This window comes from Dromaius novaehollandiae, chromosome 1, assembly GCF_036370855.1.
Source record: "Dromaius novaehollandiae isolate bDroNov1 chromosome 1, bDroNov1.hap1, whole genome shotgun sequence".
NCBI lineage: Eukaryota > Metazoa > Chordata > Aves > Casuariiformes > Dromaiidae > Dromaius > Dromaius novaehollandiae.
In genome coordinates this window covers 93,310,387-93,329,484 of record NC_088098.1, presented here as the reverse complement: position 1 = coordinate 93,329,484, position 19,098 = coordinate 93,310,387, and the positions used below count along the sequence as shown (strand labels likewise).

Genomic DNA, 19,098 nt, shown 5'->3' with positions numbered 1-19,098 from the left:
GGGGCTGTGCACAGCACCCTCTGCCTCTTCCTATGCAAACCTATGTATTTGCTGTTAAGGCTGACACTGTGCTATCAAGATACTCTTCCATCTTGGCTTTCCCACATCAGTCCTGCAGCTTGGTGGAGGGAAGAGAAGCAATGGTGCTGACTAGCGCTAAAGGAAGTACCTTTTCACAGCAGTCCTCCTTTCCTCTTACACTGTTTAGAGACCCTGCTCTGCATCTCAGTATTACATGAAAGAAATGCAGCCTTCCAAGAAAGAAGTCTGAGTAAGGGAAATGGCCAAGTCAGCTCAGGAACTAAAGAAAACTTTTCAGAAAATAAAAATCCTGGGGACACTGTGGTCAAAACTGCCTATGAAGCAACCCAAACAAAGATCTTCTTTCTTCTTTTCCGGTCTGCAAATCCAGACTGCTATTGTCAGCTAAAGGCAATAGGCAAAGCCAGTAACCTTGCTACTACTGCTTTACTTATATTGCTATCCTTTTATTTTATCTTATTGCTCATATAAAAAAAAGTCCTACTGCTATGTTCTTCACTTATATATTGTAATTGTATATTCTTATATTCATTAACATATTCTACATGTATTGCTATCTTACTGCTATATTCTTCACAGGAAGAATTGTAAAGCACAGGATCAGGCTGACAAGGCATGTTGTGGCATCTCCATCCTTGAAGATTTTCAAAACTTAATTGAACAAGGTCCAGAGAAATCTGATCTGGCTTGGAAGTCAGCTCTGCTCTGATCAGGGAATTGGATTAGAGACCTCCAGAGGACCCTTCCAACCTAATTTTTTCTCTGATTCTACACTCCTTCCATGAACACTTCCATCAGAGAATTCTCTAAAATATCTCTGTGTTCCAGAAGGTAAAATGGGACACTAACTTAGAAGAATATGACTCGTCTTAGCTACGTCAAAAGAACCAAAAGCCCAGAGGTAGGAGGGAGAATGAAACAAGCAATAAATATTGATTGTGGAACCTCCCCAAATCCTAATTATTTATGAATCTTCTCTGGACTGCATTGATTAACAGTTTTGTAAGACAATTTCAATTGTGAAGGTCAGTCTACCTTGCTACTTTACTGCATGTGATTATGTTCTCTACAGATTAATCCAGCTGTCTATTTATTTGCTGCTAAAAGCAATGCAAGTTGCAACTTACTTGCAAAAGACATTGGAATTGGCCCTTGGAGCACAGGATTGGCCCTTGGAGCATAGGATTCCTGTCTGATCTGCAGCTGATTTGCAGCTGATTTGCAGCATCCGCACACAGCTGTGATGCATTACAAGTTCTTTCAAATACTGCAAACATCAGAGGGCCATCTTTGCTTCTTGTGAAGGACAGCAGAAGGCTGAGATAGCAGAGAGGAGGCTTCTGTATATGGGCCTGATGGATGGAATACCAGAAGTTGGGGACAGAAAGACACTGACTGTTCTCAGTTAATCTAAGTCTCAAGGGTCACTACAGAATTGATATTTTGTACTGATTTATGAGAGATTTATTCACTCTAGTTCTAAACATCCTGCCTACTCCATCTCTTTAGATTACATAACCTATATCCAGATACTTCTCTTTCCTTGGTATTCACTTTCAACGTTCCTTTAAATGTATTGTGTAACTTCTTATTATATTCATTTACACTACTTAGAATATATCCTCTTCTTTCTTGATCGTATGCTCTCCAGTAACTAATGTCAGGCTGACTACATCCAAGGTCATTCCTGAACTGAACTGTTCATATCAGTGCTTTCCGACTTGTGTGTTAAACAGGGCCTACAACCACTGCCATCTTTTTATATTTGTTTTCTGAAACTCCTCTCTCACTGTCTTCATGGCAGTGAGGCATTCCCTTTTTTCCACGTACCTTAATGCTACAGTGTCATACAATAATGGCTCAGATGGTGCACAGCTCACAATAGTACAGCTGCTGCAGTGATCTGGACACTGTCTGCAAAGTAGAAGAGACTCCCTTCTGTTTAATTTGAAGGCAGAATAGATAATATTTTGGATGTCCTAACCTCAGAGCTATCTAGAAAGAGATTGCTACCTCTGAGCTTTGGAATGCCTTTAAAACCCCTTCTCCTTCTTGCTGCCATTCATACATACAGCCTTCTCTCTCTCCCACTTGCTCTCCACTCATCATTTCTTTGCATGTATCTGCCTTACAAAAATTATTTGAGTTTGGAATGAATTTTCCCTCAATGAGTTTGCATATTCTCATAGTTGGGCCACCAAATCAGGTCTCTAGCAGGCGATGTATTTTGTTGAGCTGCTAGTACTTTTCACATGCTAACTGTAACTTCAGTGAATGCTTGAGCCTTCCCTTGTATCTGGAACAATGCTACGTCCTGCAGAGACACCAGGTTAGCAATGAACAAATTAGTGCAGGTATTGGAACCAGTGTAGCTGCACAGAACCCATAGTCGTACCCTGGCTCTCAGGGAAAGCTATGATAATGTAACTGTATGAGAATAATTCTACATAATGAACAATAATGAGGCAGTTTTCAGTCTCCGAATACAGAGAGGGCTGGGTCGCTATCCAGACCTTTGTTCACTGCATACTAAATAGCACTGAGGGAAAACGCCATGAGGTTGCTGATATTGTTATAAGTGCTGCTCCTGACTAAGTCTGCCCATCCATGTTCCAGGCAGTATTTCTCTTCCTAACAGAGATACAACATCACCTTCTAGCAACTGCCCTCACGTCAGAGATGCCTGTATTACCTGTGCACTGTACTTGCTCATTGATGTACAGTTTGTCTGTAACCTTAGTAATGCTCAGAGACTGTATATAATTACAAAAAGTCTGGCTTTTCAGATCCTAAAAATATAAAAGAGTGAAAACAGTTCACATTTGATTTTAAGCAGTATTTTTCCCAAGCATTCTGCTGCACATTCTTCTTCTGCCTGCATGCAACTAGCACAGCTCCTGATATCAATGCTTATCACTGCCAGTGTTGTGTCTCTCCCAGACATGACATTGACAATACATATTTAGAAACTGACAAAGTGAAAGAGAGAGAGAGAGATAGGAGTACAATCATTAAATTTAAAAAAGGCCCAAAAGAACAGTGAGAAGCACTAGAATCTGACCAGAGACATAACCACAAAATTCAGGGTACACTAAACACCAGAAGGGAGGCTGAAGCTTCATGGGACAAGCTAGCTTTAAACTACCTGAGCCATCCAGCCTTCCTGCCGGAAGTGTTGCTTCAGTAGTAAGAAGTCCTGCACAGGCTGACTGCCTGGATATTCACACAGTTTGATGGTTTTGCAGCAATACTGATCTTCATGCTGTTACAGCTACATGACTGGCAATTTGTTTAAAATCTCTGCAAGTTCACATACAATGGAAAACACAAACACCTGAAAACACCATCATAAAACATATTATGAAAGAGGAATCCCAACAGGACACTCCAGAACAAGAATGTGCCGCATGCAGAACTGACAAGAGAGGCCCAATGTTCTAGTGCAATAAAAGCCTGCAAAATTTCATCAAAACGGAAAAGTAAAATAGTCTCCAAAATCCTTTACAGGAGACTGATTAACATGATTAAGTTAAACTAAGAGATTAAGTTAAACCTAGCTTGAAATTTGCTGGGTCTGTTTCAGACCTGAAGTAGGGCTTACATGCCCCCAAATTTGTCTATTTTTTCCATCTAAACCACAAGTCTCATAAAAGTTATTCCCTGCCTACAAAGCTTGCCTCACTTAAAACCTCAGAGCATCTTGGCTACAGCAACACTGCCACAATACTGGCAGGCACTGAGATTTGATCATAACAAATCAAAACTATGAGATTTACAGGAAAAAAAAGTCCAAATAACATAAAACCAATCATTTCAGAACATAATAAAATCACAACACAAAGTCAAAATTCTCTTAGAATCTCAACTTTACCAATGCAATCCAGCCAAATTTACCAAACTGTAATGGCTTACAGAAACTCTAGCCCAAATCATAAATGAATCAAGGCCTGGAAAGAACAGCTTAAACCTTTAAGGAGTTGCACTACATTCAATCTGTATTGCATGAAACACCAATGAGAGGAAATCTGGAGGTTTCCAAATCTACAGAAGTCAAAGGTGTCTCATAAAAAGTAGTAAGAATAAAAACCAAGACAAACAGTCCGAAAGAGAAAAAGGGATGAACCAGCTAGAACAGCATAAATTAGAGCAATAAGCAGGGAGAACCCGACAAACTAAAAGATAAAGTACATCAAACCAGCCACTGCTGAACTATGCTGTGAGGCTACGACTTAAATATTTAACAGTTTTTTACTGACATATTTTTGCCCACATATTTCCTTCTAAATTTGAAAAGCAAAACTTAGCATACACTCACCAGAAATGCTCACAGGTGCTGTAGTTTGTTTTTGTTTTTTAAATATGTCTTTTTTGCTGAAACAAGAAGTCTTTTATAAGAGATAAAATATACTTACAGTGGTTTCCAATTGGTATCACTCTTCAGGTAAATTACTCCAAGCCTTGGACTTAGTGCAGACGTTCATCGGGGCAGGGAACAGAGAGAGGCTGTGTCTGTACCGGAAAGAACCAAAAGGAAAGGTCAGGGGGGAAATTATTTATTGAGAGTAAGAAAACTTGCTGCAATGCTAACTGGCATTCTCCACTGTAAGTACAGCTGGCTGAAGCCTTGTAGGGCCGAATTCTTCCTGGTTCAGTCTCTCCAGCCCCAGCTGTAAATGACAACAACATCAGCCTCTGGTTACCGCAGGCTACCCATGCAACCTATTGTGGCAAAGTTAGGATGACAGGGAGGATTAGCTAGCAAAATGCTATCAGTAAAACTCATTCTGAGAAGTTGCTCACTGTAATGGCATGAGCATGGAGAAATGATGGAGAGCTAGCATAAGCTTGGCACTAAAATGCATCCCGTCAGAACAACAAGGCTAGCCCTGTTCAGAGCAGCAACAAACACTTCCTCAGAACTAAAAGACAGGAAAAGGAAGGAAAAATTCCCCTCCACTTGTTCTGCTATCTTTACATAACAAAAATGATGGCTCATACCAAGGCAGAAACTCCATTTACCTGCCTTCAGCCACCAGGTTTACTGCAGTGAGATCGGTGAAATTACTGTCAGCCTTTCTGTAGAGATTCAGTTCAACAGCAGTTTTATGTCTGAAATGTCTTGAACTAAAGAAGGAGTTGGGCTCAATGGACTAATACAGAAATGAATCCAAAGAAAAACCTCAGCTCCAATATTTGTTAGAGGGTAATTTCACCACCCAGACCTAAGTTTTTGGGAGTATTTACATTTTTGGAGAACTTAAATCCTGCTCTAGACTAACAGAACTCCTCCTTTGCTAACTTCTTATGATCTTTGGGTGGCTCGTTGTGGATGTTGGAAGTATGTCTGAAGTTAACATCCAGGGACTGAATTAAATCCTGCTCATTTCACTTACGCAAAGAACTCCCAGGACATCAGCGTATTCAGTCCTGCCCACAGAGAAGTCAATGTGCTATTTCCATGAATAAATGATTTTGCCTACTCTGATCAGACAAGAAAAGCAAATATTTGCTTCATCAAAGAAATCAAGAAGGTGAACAAAAAATGATAAGAGATGTAATTGTTATTTCACAGGTAGTTAACATCACTGTGCAAGTCTGAATTTATGTTTGTAAATGCAATACAATAAAAAAACCCCACTGTTAAGTACAGCAGGAACACTGGAATGAGTGCCAGCAGACACAATGAAGGATTTTAGATGACATCGTAATAATCTACTTCACAAAATATACATTCAGTTTTATGTTCAATTTACACATTTTGTAATAATGAAGTTTATTGGTGACTGGGATATATGTTACATACTCCTTTTAACAAGCAACACAAAACTTGGCAGCTATACTTCACAGGGGCTCAAGCAAACATTTTCTTTGATTCCAGTTTTTGTGGGTTCTCTCCTCTTGAAGTCTGCCTTGAATTTCAGATTGGATTAATTCAAACACAACCCCCTCCCTCCCCCCAGCCCCCTCAAATCAGCCTGACCGTCTGAGTTTCACCAGCATTTGAAGTGGAACCAGCATCAGGTTAGCTCCAAAGAATTCCATAAAACACTGACACCTTTGACCAATATCAAGGTTTGAATTTCAAAGGTGCAATAATGCCCAAGAATTCTGTAATATTAGTCCTTGCTAACACTTAGCTTGGCTTACATTTGAACTCTCCTTCCCACTTCCATGTATGCCCCACCTATCCTCCTGTTAATTCTGACCTTGCTTCTTATATCCACTTTGAACACAGTAATCTGTCTTTTATTTGGCCATTCCTCACCTTTTTAAGACGTGAATCCTGCATACCTTAAAGAGTGCCCAGTACTTCAGTTCACATGCATTTTTAGCTCATATTCGAAGCAGAAAAATCACAAGATCAGGACCTCAGTCTTTACTTGGGCAAAATTCCTGCTGACTTCACTTCTAATTTCACACAAGAGAAGCCTAAGAACTGAATGTACTAATCCTGCATATTTTGTCACATCTTTCTTTTTGCGTTATTTGTTGCTCTTCCAATCTCTGGGATCCCAGTCCAAATGGTTCTCTGTTGTGGCACTGCCTAGCACTCAATCTGGCTTCACATCAAGGGTCAGGGAGACAAGTTGTTAGAGATAGGCTGTTCAAAGTCTTCTACAAAAACTGGGGACTAAAATCCCTGTGAAAGTCAGCACTTAAAATATCTTCATTTTTCTCCAGCATTTCTGCTATGGCCTGGAGAGATACAAGTCTTTTCCTCTAGTCTGATGTACATAAAGCACTGAGAGCATCAGTAGTTGATATATACACTTTGAGTGCATAAAATCAGCAAAGCCAATGGTGTTTTAGAAGATACAGGGAGCACAGTGGAGAAAGAAACACCCCAATATTTTCTGAAAGTCTTAAGATAGCCAGGGAAAAACAAGAGGAAAAGGATTTTTGAACTTGAAAACATTGGGCAAAATGGCAGACAAACAGGACAGCAGAGGAATAGGATGTGTGACAGTGGGTCAAAGCACTTTGCCCTTCTTTACCTGGGTTTCTCTATCCCGAAAAGGAAAACATTAAGATCTGCTCCATCAGGGTATTGTGTGCTCAATTAAGATTTTGGAGGATAAGTTTTCTGGATGAATGCATTGCAGACATGCAGGCTATTATTAGTTAAAATATTTCTACTAATGATACTAACTTGGGCATTTCATGTATGTTCATATTTATTCCACCTCGCTCTTCCCAAGCTTTATTTGATAATTTAGAGGGAGTGAGAAACATTAATCATATTACTGTTTTTATTAAGGAAGGTCCATTTTATGATAGCCGTGCTGTACTACAGATTGTGATTTAAGATGTACAATTTTGGTCAATTTTTGCACTGGCTTCAGTGGAATTGCAGTGGGCATAAAGTCAGCTCAAAATTTGGTACTTTATATAATAACACTCATGATTAATGGGCTACCAAACCATAACACCGTATTTGATACACTCATGTCCCCTTCCTCCCTCCTGAAATTTGTATCTTGACCCTTTCTTTACTTGTTTGCTACCTTTCCAGAGCTGTTCATTAATCAGCACCATTGATCTGATGTGGTCTGTCATATCATATTACTTAAAATGCATGTAAACAAGCATTGGCCTGACTCTGCTCTTTACTCCATACACCATCACAATACTTCTTTTACAGATCACTCAAACATTATAAACAACAATTTCCTGCCGGTGCCCAGTCCTGAAATTTGCTTTTTCTAATATTGTTCCGTGTGGGACATTTCTGTCTGTGCCCCTAACTCTACTTCTTTCTGCTCAAAGACACCATCAAACTCTTTCACTACTCCCTGTTTGCTAGGGGCATTCACCTGTTCTACCTGAAAGAGAGAGTCAGCAAAATAGCTTGTCCACTTTGTGCAAAGGCTTGATATCCAATACCACAATCTTCTGTTACTTTCTCTTTGTGACTCCTAATCAAGGGAGCTCAACTTTTTAGTTCATTGCTATTTATTTTATCCCTGCGATACTCTTTTCCCTGATACCTTCAGAATTCTGCTTCTTTCTGCTTTTTGTGTGAGCCCTACTAACAAAAAATATAAAAGATGAGATTCTTGTGAGCTTATTTCTTATGTTTTCCATTTGCTATGCTGGTATGGCACTGTCTATATCATGAGGGAATTGGAGATAAGAACTTCCTAGTGCCACTGAAGTTGGCACATCTGATCTCAATCCACATATTGTACAGGTCTATTGAGTAAGGTGGGGTCAGTTTTAATTGACACTTTCACAGTCATGGATATATTTTCAGACCAGGTTGTCTAGGCTAAATGCATTTTTTTTGTCACTTTTTCTCTCAGGAAGTAGCATTTTGGATGAAATTCTTAAAATGGCAACAAGAACTAGAAGATTAAAACAGCACCATCAACAAACGTGGTTGAAGAGTCAACTTGTTGCATAAAGTGGGTGATTCCGGATGCATTTTACTGATTCCTTTTCAAAAGAAGGCACATCCTCTGACCAAGACAGACTGCAGCATTTACTTTAGGTGAATAAAGTAGGAGTCAGGCCCTTGGCTACGTGTAGGCAAATATCTAACCATGTTGTCTTACACAGAGATCAAGGTGCACTACCCCACACAAAACACCTTTACAACAGAGGCCAGAACTTGCCTCACAGAAAACAGAAAATGTTAGCAGCACAGGACACGCTATCAGAAGGCCATAGCATGGTCTTTTCAAAACAGGTCATGGCTTCATCTATGAGAGCAAACTGGTCATTTCTGTGCTCTACTGGGAGCACTGTCCATGTGCTGTAATTGGGCCTGAAATTAAGAAATTAATTTGTTAATGGATTAGACATTTGCAGAAAGTTTGTTTAAATGGAATGGACTACTCTAACCTAGTAAAGGCCAATTTCCCATAAAGACATTACTCAAAAGTACTGGAGAGAAAATCTCTCCCTCAAGTCCCAGGGGTTCTTACTGAAATCTGGAATAGCAATTCATGTTTATAATAAAGTCTACATCATGTACCCAGTGTTTGTCTCACATAGCTTGCATTTTCTGTATCTATTTCTTTCTTCCCGTCTCTCACTTCCTTTTATCTGACACTATACAATTTCGCTTCCCTCAAACTGCAATTTTTTTCCTAAGTTAGGATTTGGCACTTAGAATAGGAATTTTCTATGTCTCATTTTCATCTATTGATTCTCCTGATACTTCTTTTTATTTTGCAGGTGGTGTTCTCAAAGCAACAGCTAACTACATCCAAGAGCTAAGGTCCAAAGGATAACTCTTCTACTGCCCTTCCAACCCACTCCCAGTGCTGGGTGGCCCCTCCTGCTCTAGGCAGTGGTACAAAGTATCAACACTCAACTTCTGGAAATGTTCTCTTTCCTTTAAGGTATAATTTGAGGTGTTGCCTATTTTCCATTAATAAAGATCTCATCATGCTTAGTGTGTTGGGTGAGTAAACCCCACATCAGCAGAGAAATATGTTAGATGGAGCCTAATCACGGTTTAGTTAACTTTCTTAGCTGCACCTCACTGTGGGCAGAGAATGGAGTCAGTGGGCACACCTTCACATACGTTGGAAAGGGGGCTGGGAAGGGACCCAAGATAGCAAGAAGCTCAGCTGTGTTACCCTTTGGTGTTGATCTTGGGAAAGACCAAGGGAGGGAGTAGTGTCTTGAGAGAAAAATGAGAAAGTTGGAGATATATCAAGGAGACACTGGAAATTCAAGCCCAGAGCAGGCATTTTTTATGTAGTGTTCCTGCTTGGAAATTTCTGGAGTGGGCCTCCTGGTAAAACCCTGTGGCCCTGAAAGGAGAAAAGGACCAAAGAAAGCCAAGATGTCAAGATGTGCTACTTAGAAAGCCATGTTAGACATCTGTTGGGACCTTGCACGTCTGATTTGAAATGTTGAAGACAACCGGTACCTGGAAGAGGTGCAACTAAATGTGAGTAGGCAAGGGAAGCAGCAGATCAGTGAAAGGCCTGATGTAGCATTCAGCAAGACATTCAGATGTAAGCAGAAATCTCTGATACCAAACCAAACCATGAGGGTGTGTCAGACCGTGAGTTACCTTTTCACAAATGGTAAAGAGAAGAAACTTTACCATATGTATAATGTACCTGTGGTTACCATATGTACACACCATATATAAATGACTATATAGCTGTATACACAATTATTTTTAAAATTATCTTATTCTGGAAATATATTCCTATGTGTAATAACATAGGATTCTCTATATTCCTACAATGGAGCCATTATAAAGGTATCTGAATGTTGAACAAAATGACATACCTTTCAAAGCGATTCATAGAAGTAGGGTGTGACTGAGGCCAGTACTTAAGACTATGATTTTATTTACGTTCATGGAAAATACAGGGTAAATCTTCCGTGCTCAGTGGAATTGGACCTACATAAGCCTTCCAGGGAAGAGATCAATCTGTGGACAATGCTTGTATAATGCTGGAGCCATTGAGTTTAAGTAAGTGCTGTGTTTCTACAGACATTTACTATTAATAGAAGCAGTTTGAGATCAGAAACAGCCCCATGCATTCATGTGTTGAATGCGCTGACACTGTAGGCTACAATGGATCAGCATTATGGTATGGAAGGTGGGAGGAGAACAAGGTAAGAGGTTAAGATTTTGAAGCCATGAACACTGCAGATGGCCAGCAAAATTGGAGTATTGCCTTGTTACCAAGAAAAAGGCACTCAGACAACATGACACAGCCTTGCTACATTAAGCAAGGTTCTCAAAAAACAAACGTATAGCCATGCCGCAATTATCACCAATGTTTCTGCTACTGAAATATGAGTTGCCATCACTGCAATCACCAGAGACCAAGAAAAAGTGTAGAAATTAAATTGTTACAGTAATATATCCGTCTAAGCTACTGCTTTGGCTAGATGAGCCAGATTAGCTCATGACAGATGAGCTTCATGAACATTTCATTGCCAAGGAACCCTGTCAAAATATTGGTGATTTCTTCGAATCTGTTCAACATCATGGAGATGTCAAACGAAATCTGAAAGGACATTATTTTTCAGGAAGAACAAAAACAATGAAAGCGTATGAAGAGAATGAGCTGAGTTTTTTTCCTCCTCCCTTACAGATTGCTTTGGTTTGATTGACTGCTGTCCTTGCAAATACTTTAGCATATCCCTGAAACTCTTAGTCCCATAGATGTTGGTGAATTGAATAAAGTACGGGATGTCCTCAAAGAACGGATCTCCATGTCTCAGCAACCAGGTCTGCAAACTAATTATGTATTTTTACCTATGTGAAGGGACTGCACGATCTCATCAAATAATCCAATTTAATGAAGATTTATGTATTTATTGGCAAGGGCTCTGCCATAGCCCCCCTCATGGCCACAGTACAATAGTTGATGTACCAGTGTCTAGCCACAGAATTTTTAGTTCTCATGTTGAAAGCTGATCTCCACTGTAAGCCTGAACTACACTGTCATGACTATGGAAGAAAATACTAAATGATAACTGATAAAACTCATGAGATTCAGTTTCTTCTTGGCTTGTTGCTTGCAGAAACTGAGATGCTGGTTACATTCATTTATGGTATAATTCTATGTTGGCAAGTGGAATACTACTAGATACAAATTTCAGTGATACAATTTCAAAAATCCTTTTGTCACAGAAGGAAGAACAAGGTAAAGTAGCAAGTGAATCCTTCACCTGTACATCTGGTTTTCTAAAGCACCAAGAGCCAGGTTATCAAGCAGATAAACAGAATAATTGAAAACAAACTCCCCAAACTTCTCATCATCTTGGTGGAATTCTCCTCCTCCCTCAGTGAGCTTTTATTATGTGAGTTGTTTTAGAGGGAGAGGAAGAAACTTGCTAGCTAATATAATGATGCCTTTACTAGAGGAAGATTTATATTAAAAAGCTTGTGTGCATGCGTTCTGAGGGGCAAGAGCTGAGACAAAGAATTTTATATCTAGGTTTCAAAATCCATACCACCACTGCCCAAATGCTAAGCTACACAATGACATTACTGACTGTCAGGGAAAATACTCAAATGATTTTCAGTTTTTTTTTTTGTTTTGGATGAGTGTCTCATGTCTCTGAAGATTTCCCTTGCAAGTCAATCATTAAAGAGTTGGTAACCAATGCAGTGAAAAGGCTAGGCAAAAAGAACTACGAACATGTTTTCCCAAATATGCATACCATTCTTCTTGTGTGCTTGCTGCCTCTGGCCTCAAACTGTACAAACGAAAGCTTGTTTGATTTATGTCAAAAACTATATATAAAATATCACACAGGATCCATGGAGAAACAGAGTCACTCTGGGCTTTGGTTTCATTATCCATTGAGGAATAACTGACTACAGCCTTGGAGTATGTAGATCTGATCAAAGTGTTTGCTTCCTCACAAGCAAAGAGAAATCCACTGTAGATTTCCTGTGTCATGCTTCAGTGCCAAAACACAATGAAAAAAGGTTCTAGATGAACATGTGAATTATTCTAAAGCATTGTTCAATCAAATCTGATGGCTATGCACATTTGTGAAGCTCAGCATTTGAAATGTCAAGTCACTGACAGCAATGTGTCCTCAGGTGTGATGTGTATTTGTGATAATTATTTGCTTTTTAAAGTTACGTATCATCTGCATCAAAATAGTTTTTCTTAAGTATGTCTGAAATGTAGAGAGGTCATTATTATGGTTGCAATATTCAGATTTAGATTTAAAATACCCACAACCAGGAAAGGTCAAAGTCAGGATAGGACTACAAGCCCATTTTTAGTGCACTTTGAGTTATTTTTCACTTTTCTCATAAAACCATTTGCTGTGCGGCTGATGCGGAATGATTACTAACTTTAACAGTAGCTGTAGCAATTCCTACTCTGTACAGTATATATAGCATAATGCATTAAGGAAAATAACATAGCGATAAGCATTGTTACTCTTACTCCAGTGTTAGCAAATGATAATCTCTAGGGATTTATTGGAATTCAGTGTTCAGCTCTCTTCTGTGTTGTTAGAGGCTATTTCTCTGGCCATTTCAAAAACTTTCTTGAATGAAACTGAAGGCAGTTGGCTCTGTTGTTGGATAAGCACTGCTAACGTAGGAGTGCTGTCTCCTGAGTGCTAAAAAGACCACTTCCAAATCTTCAGCATCTTCTTCCTTGACAGCAGAAGTTACTATGCAGAATGGTTTAGATGTTGCTAAACTGAGATTTTTACAGGAGATGTAGAGTCTTCCAAGAAGAAGCGCTATAAGGAATGGCAGTGGAACACTGAATTGAGGGGACCTGATGGCAACTTCAACACCGTTTATTTCTGGGAGGTGACACTCGGTAAATAACTACACCACTGCTGTTTGTCTTGGTGTTCTGAATGTAACCCTTTCTCCTATCAGGGAGGAGATTCTGTAAGGAAGGGATTGGAGCTTTGGCCATAGAGGAGCTGGCAGTTACCTTACTCCTACATCTCCCAACAGAAATTGTTACAAGAAAATGATTCAGAAGAACAGAATTAAGAAGCTTGCAGATATTCTGATCTCTGCCACGGCCAGCAAGAAGTACTTTAGGAGCTGGATCAGGAATCTTAGCTGTAGGGGAGCTCAGAGCTATTCTAGTTCAATCAGATTTCACAATTTGCACTAATGAAGAGTGCTGGCAGAAGTTCAAAGCTACTCCAGGTCTTAACTCTCCCTCCACATTACTATAAAAATGACTGTAGAAGTGTTAACTGCAGAGGAGCCAAAAGTTGTTTTGGTTCCAGCCTTTCCCAGCAGGAGTAACTGAGAAAATAGAGTAGGAGTGTTAGTTCTGCTCACAGCTACTTCAGCCTTGTGCAGAATAGCAGAGCCACTGTTGGGAATGCTGTACGAGTGCCGTCCACCGCTGCAGCTCCCGCAGGCTCAGCCTCCCCATGCAAAAGCCACAGATACAGATGCATCAACGTCATGGCTCTAGGAGACTTCAGAATGAGCAATAACCTCTGCTGCTGATAACCCGACAGCTTTGTGTGACAGGCAGAAGGTATCGGGAGAATGGCTGTGTTCAGCCAGCATTGATTTCTTCAGCCTTTTGTCTGTGTCTGCTTTCTGTCTGGTTTGGAGGTGGTTACTGTTACTACAAGTAGCATGAATCATGCTTCTGTTAAAAAACAGAGCTTCAATTGTCTTACATAACCCCTGGTAACTGAGTGTCTAATAATAGCAAGCCATTTCCAGGTAGGGAATCTGTCCACATCTCAGACCCAGACACATACACACACACATGCATTCATATTACTCCTTACACCTCACTTCCGGGAAAGAGTGAGTTTTTAACATGCAATACGACAGTTCTGAGCTGCAGGACCTGGCAACTATTATTTTAAAACGGCATTTTTGCATTAACTGCCTTGAGAAGCCAGTCCAGTACATGCAATTTGCTTCACAGCCCAAGCAGCAAGAGGCAGTGACAAGAAAACCCAACAAAACAGTTTGTTTTTGAGAGGGCTTTGAATGGCAAAGTCCATGGTTGGTTCCTGACCTGAAAGCTCTATCCCTTCTAGGTGTGAACTGTCCTTCTGTCTCTCGGAGAAGGCCTACATTTTGACAAAGTTGTTTCTCTTCATGGTTCTGACAAGCCCTTATTTTTTTCATCCCTCACTTCCCCCTTGGTAAAATGAAGGAATATATGCAACACCGTCATTATTGTCAGGCTAATAAATAAAGCTGCAAAACCCCAAAGAAGTCTTCAAATGAAAGTTCTTTAAAAATTCAAAATATTGTATGCATCATAATCCACAAGTGGTCCTCAGAAGGGAGGAGTTTCTAAAGATGAATATGGTCTTACAGAAATGCTGAACTTTCAGAAGGAGATCAAGGAAGATATTCTCCCCAGTAACGTTGCTGTTGTAGTGTGAGACATTGAACTGTCTGTTCTTTTGCCAAATGGGACAAAACTCTGCTGAAGTGAAACAACACGCCATCAGGTCCATCGATTTCAGTATCCGGATTCTGGTTAATAACAAACTTATGACTCTTCAAAGAAGAGAAAAATGTAAACAGAATGGATCTAGACTGTTTCATTAGGTTTTCCAAAGAAACCAGTTCCTTCTGACCGCTGGCTATGAACGAGCACACTGGCATGTAAGCTTGGATTATATGGTATTACCAAAATCAAACGCAGACCTCAGCCATTCCAAGCTGTTATATTCTTTCATTTTAAGAGATGGATCAAAGCTGGGGATTTGGAAAGTTGATTTGCCTTCTGGATTTTCAGCTTTGAGAGTTTAACTCAGGTTCATCTCCTTTTACATTGTGGGAATGTAATAAATAGTTAAAAACTTAATTGATGACATAATGAAAAAAGTTTTCCCTCAGCTCTTATTTCTAAACCTGTTCTCTTTCTCAGTTCAGATGATCTTTCTTGAAAATTTGTTGGAAGTGAAAACAATAAGGCTTAATGGCCCAGATGTTAGACTCTGGTTCTATGCTTACTTCTGACCAGGATGTAGTTTATAACCAGGTACTATTGAAGGAATTGTTACTTGCCTGTTACAGGATTTATGGACTATAACTGACAATTTGGTATTTTTATTATGAGAGTCCCTGGATCCACAAATCACCTGATAGTAAAGACAAAACCGAACTAAACCTCAGTTGTGTTTCAGCTCACAGTTGTTGTACAAGGGTAATGGATTGGTCTGGTCAACAGTTACAGACTGACTTTCATGGATATCCTCCAACTAAGTTTGTCTGTAATACTCATATGATCTCACAGACAGATTTCTGTGGGTGCAGCTGGGGAAAAAACTGGGCTAGTACTTTTATTCGTAATCAAATAAAAGCCTATGGTTCAGCAGCAATAAGCCTACTGTGAAAAGTCCAAAGACCCAAGCACGTGAAAAAAAATCAAACAAGAAACCTGCTGAGTTGTAAACTGTAGTTTATCAGTATCACGCAGTCATGATGAGCTGACTGTGTTACTGCCCTAGGGTAAGAAGTTCTTACCTTTTCTGTAGGAAGTCAAATTAATTTGCCTTCACTATCTAGTAAACCCCATGTCAAACAGCAAAAAATTCAGATATTGGCTGCTCCGTGTTATGGTGTACTATTTAGAAAGTTGAAGGAAAGAAAGAAATGAATGGAAACCATAGATCATACATGAGTTGCTGACTTGCAACACTCCTACTAAAGAACAGGATTACTATTTTAATTGCTATCATAGCACGATGCACTAGATGCCAACTAAGCAACTGGGAACACAACATATCTTCTGCATTTAGGTAGTTTTTATTAAAATTTCTGCAGGAACATTTCTGTAGTGGCCCAGTAAAGGGTTAAACAAAAGTTGGACTCAAGTTTACAAAGCCATCTGAACTGGCTTCAAGTAGATGTGAGACATCTATGCATCTGGAAAATGGAGCTTGCAAGTGACTGTTCTTTACCATCTGCTCTCAAGAACATTTTCTCCTTGGGAGTTGCATAAGCAATGAAAAAAATCACACAAACAACTTCTTGTACCATGTTTTTGGTCACTTGTAATGACGCATTACAAAGTAAACCAGCTAAATATGCACAACTGTGCCTCACTCCAGATGACAACATGTATTATATAAGAGCAATCCCTGACAGAGAGACATTTACTTTAAGATATCACGACACAAAGAACACCCAAGGGTAAATATTCACTATATGTGAGAGTTGGGGGCAAGTGAAATGGACAATTTTGCCTGTGTCTTAAATGTCCAAATCCAGTTCAGAAGGTATGAGAGTAAAAAAGAGGACTTTTTTTGATTACAAGTGGAAATCACACAACTTGTTGCACCTCATTCTGTAAAGGGGAGTTTAACTTGTAATGACTGTCAGCTTTATGTTGTTATTTAATGTCACTTTAACACAATTTTAGATTCAAAATTATTCCTATCCCAAAAGCTTTTTAAAAATATCATTTGTTTAGACTGGCTTTGTCTGCCTATTGGGAAGCCATGGCCTGATTTAATCCCTTATTGTGACATAAATAAAACAATATCTACAGGAATTAGAATAACTTAACCAGTATAAAAATATCTACCTCTCCAAATGGGTTCTGAACCTTTAAACTGTGTAAGTATGTATGTGTTTGCCTGCTTCTCTTTCAAGTGATTCAACTAATGGAAGCGAATGGAAAAGTATGGGGAAGGCCCATAATCAGTAAAAGCGCAGGGAAGCCCTGAAGGAGAAGGGCTGCTGAAGCCTAGTGTGAGACAGAGTATGCTATTAAAGCAATGCAGTTTGTCTCTACTTTGGTGGATTTCTGATCATAAAGTTGAGATGAGTTCCCCCACTAAAGAGCAGGCTCAGGCTAGGAGCCCACAACCATTAACGCTGGATCACTCAGCAGTATAGATCTGCCCCGGTTTGGTCATGGGCACATGATCACATTACTATCAAATTAGCAAGAGTTGATGTTGCTGCAAGAGAACAGACGATATATAATCTAGCCTGAAGTCAGAGTGGCGCAGACAGGTGATATCTGATCTGGCATAAAGCCTGCCATATAAAGTTAATCCATTTGTTCTGAAAACATTTGAACCGGCATGTGAATTTATCCTAGATCAACACTTTGTGTTATATGGCTACAGTGTTTTTGATAGGGTATGACAATCCAGATCCACTGTGCCACCAAACCACAGCTTCACAGTCTGTTTATCCCAGAGATTCTGCACTGACGGAACTAATTCCATAAACTGACAGTGTAAATCTGGGGGTACAAACTGCTCCAGGAGAGACACACTCCAACACACCTGGGAGAGAGACTACCCTTCTAAAGAATACAGGTGCTTACTTCCAAATCAGCAGCTATTATCACCAACAGTCCAAACAGCCTTGGACCACTGGATTTTCTTACTACCTTCAAAATATGGTCGCCTTGCTTGTTAACACAGGTTTTTCCTAGATAATGGACCCTGAGGTCTAGAGTCTGTAGGACTACATCGTTTTCTCAGGAAACCAGTCCATTTACAAGAAAATATCTCAGCCTGTGGCAACAAAGTCTCAGGTTAATGCAAACTGTTTTGTGGTTTCGTCTGAATTAAGCAGGTGCACAGTTGACACAGGTCACCCCTGCACAGGAAGGAACATCAATATATTTTTCTCTACCTACAATTCATTAATAACAAAACCTGGTTCATATTTTCTTTGCTACGGCAATCATTCCTCTGTGTCCCTTTTCAACCCAGCCCTCTTTCTGACTCTAACACCTTACCCCAGCCGACCAAAGGACACCATATGAAATTTTGTTCATAATTATACTGGCACATCTCAGGTTCTCATGGAAATTACATCCTCATAAATGAGAGCAGAATTTGGCCCTCTGTCTTTTCCAAAGGAAGACTAATGATCAAATAATTTTCTCACATCTCTGTTTGCACTTTCACAGTCTGGTTACATTGATTTGTGTCTCATAAGTAGACGTTTCCTTTGTTGGTTACAAATCAATGTTATAGACCTAGGCTGCCTGCATATTTTTTCCTTCCTTCTTGCTGCGTGAAAAACAAAGTGCAGTTTCTTCTTGCTTTATAAATGTGAACTTTTCTTGATGAAGCATAAGAGAGAAAAGCAGATAAAGTTCCAGCTCTCCCTCAAAAAACAGGAAACGCCTGTGCTTATATTTCTAATTACTGAGATGCTTTATGGTATGATAAACACCTTTATCATTTCAGTCCTGCCATGGTTTTGTTAACCTAGTTATAATCCTCTCCTTCAGCTATCACAAGATTTCCCATAGCAGCCCACTGTGATATCACAGACAGCTATGACTTCACGGCGTGAGTAAGGAAAAAGGCAAAGGTTTTAGTCTGCAGCAGGACTGAGCTGCCACACAAATCTCCCGAAAAGGGTGGAAAAGAAAAGGATTTGCAATTGGTTACTGAGAGGCAATGAGCTTTTTGACTGCAGTGTGAAAATACAACAGCGAAGATAGCTGGATATTTTACTACAAATGGATACGCGTGACAATAGAAAAGGAGCAGTATGAAAAAGAGCCATCAATCAGAATATACCAAGTGAAAGAAGCTACAGGTATAGATGTGGAACATCCCAATTTGATTTGCCTTTATTAAAGAGAAAAAAAAAAAAAAAAAGAAGTAAAAGCAGCT

General features: G+C 39.6%; 1 protein-coding gene across 16 annotated transcripts in view; it reads right to left on the bottom strand.

The window, feature by feature from the left end:
* ZBTB20 (zinc finger and BTB domain containing 20) overlaps positions 1-19,098 on the bottom strand; it is a 518,459-nt gene that overhangs the window by 56,767 nt on the left and 442,594 nt on the right. For all 16 annotated transcript variants that reach the window (XM_064520252.1, XM_064520247.1, XM_064520270.1 and 13 more), the window contains one exon: positions 4,455-4,551. The gene's annotated coding sequence lies outside the window, so the exon portion shown is untranslated. The remainder of the gene's footprint in view (positions 1-4,454; positions 4,552-19,098) is intronic.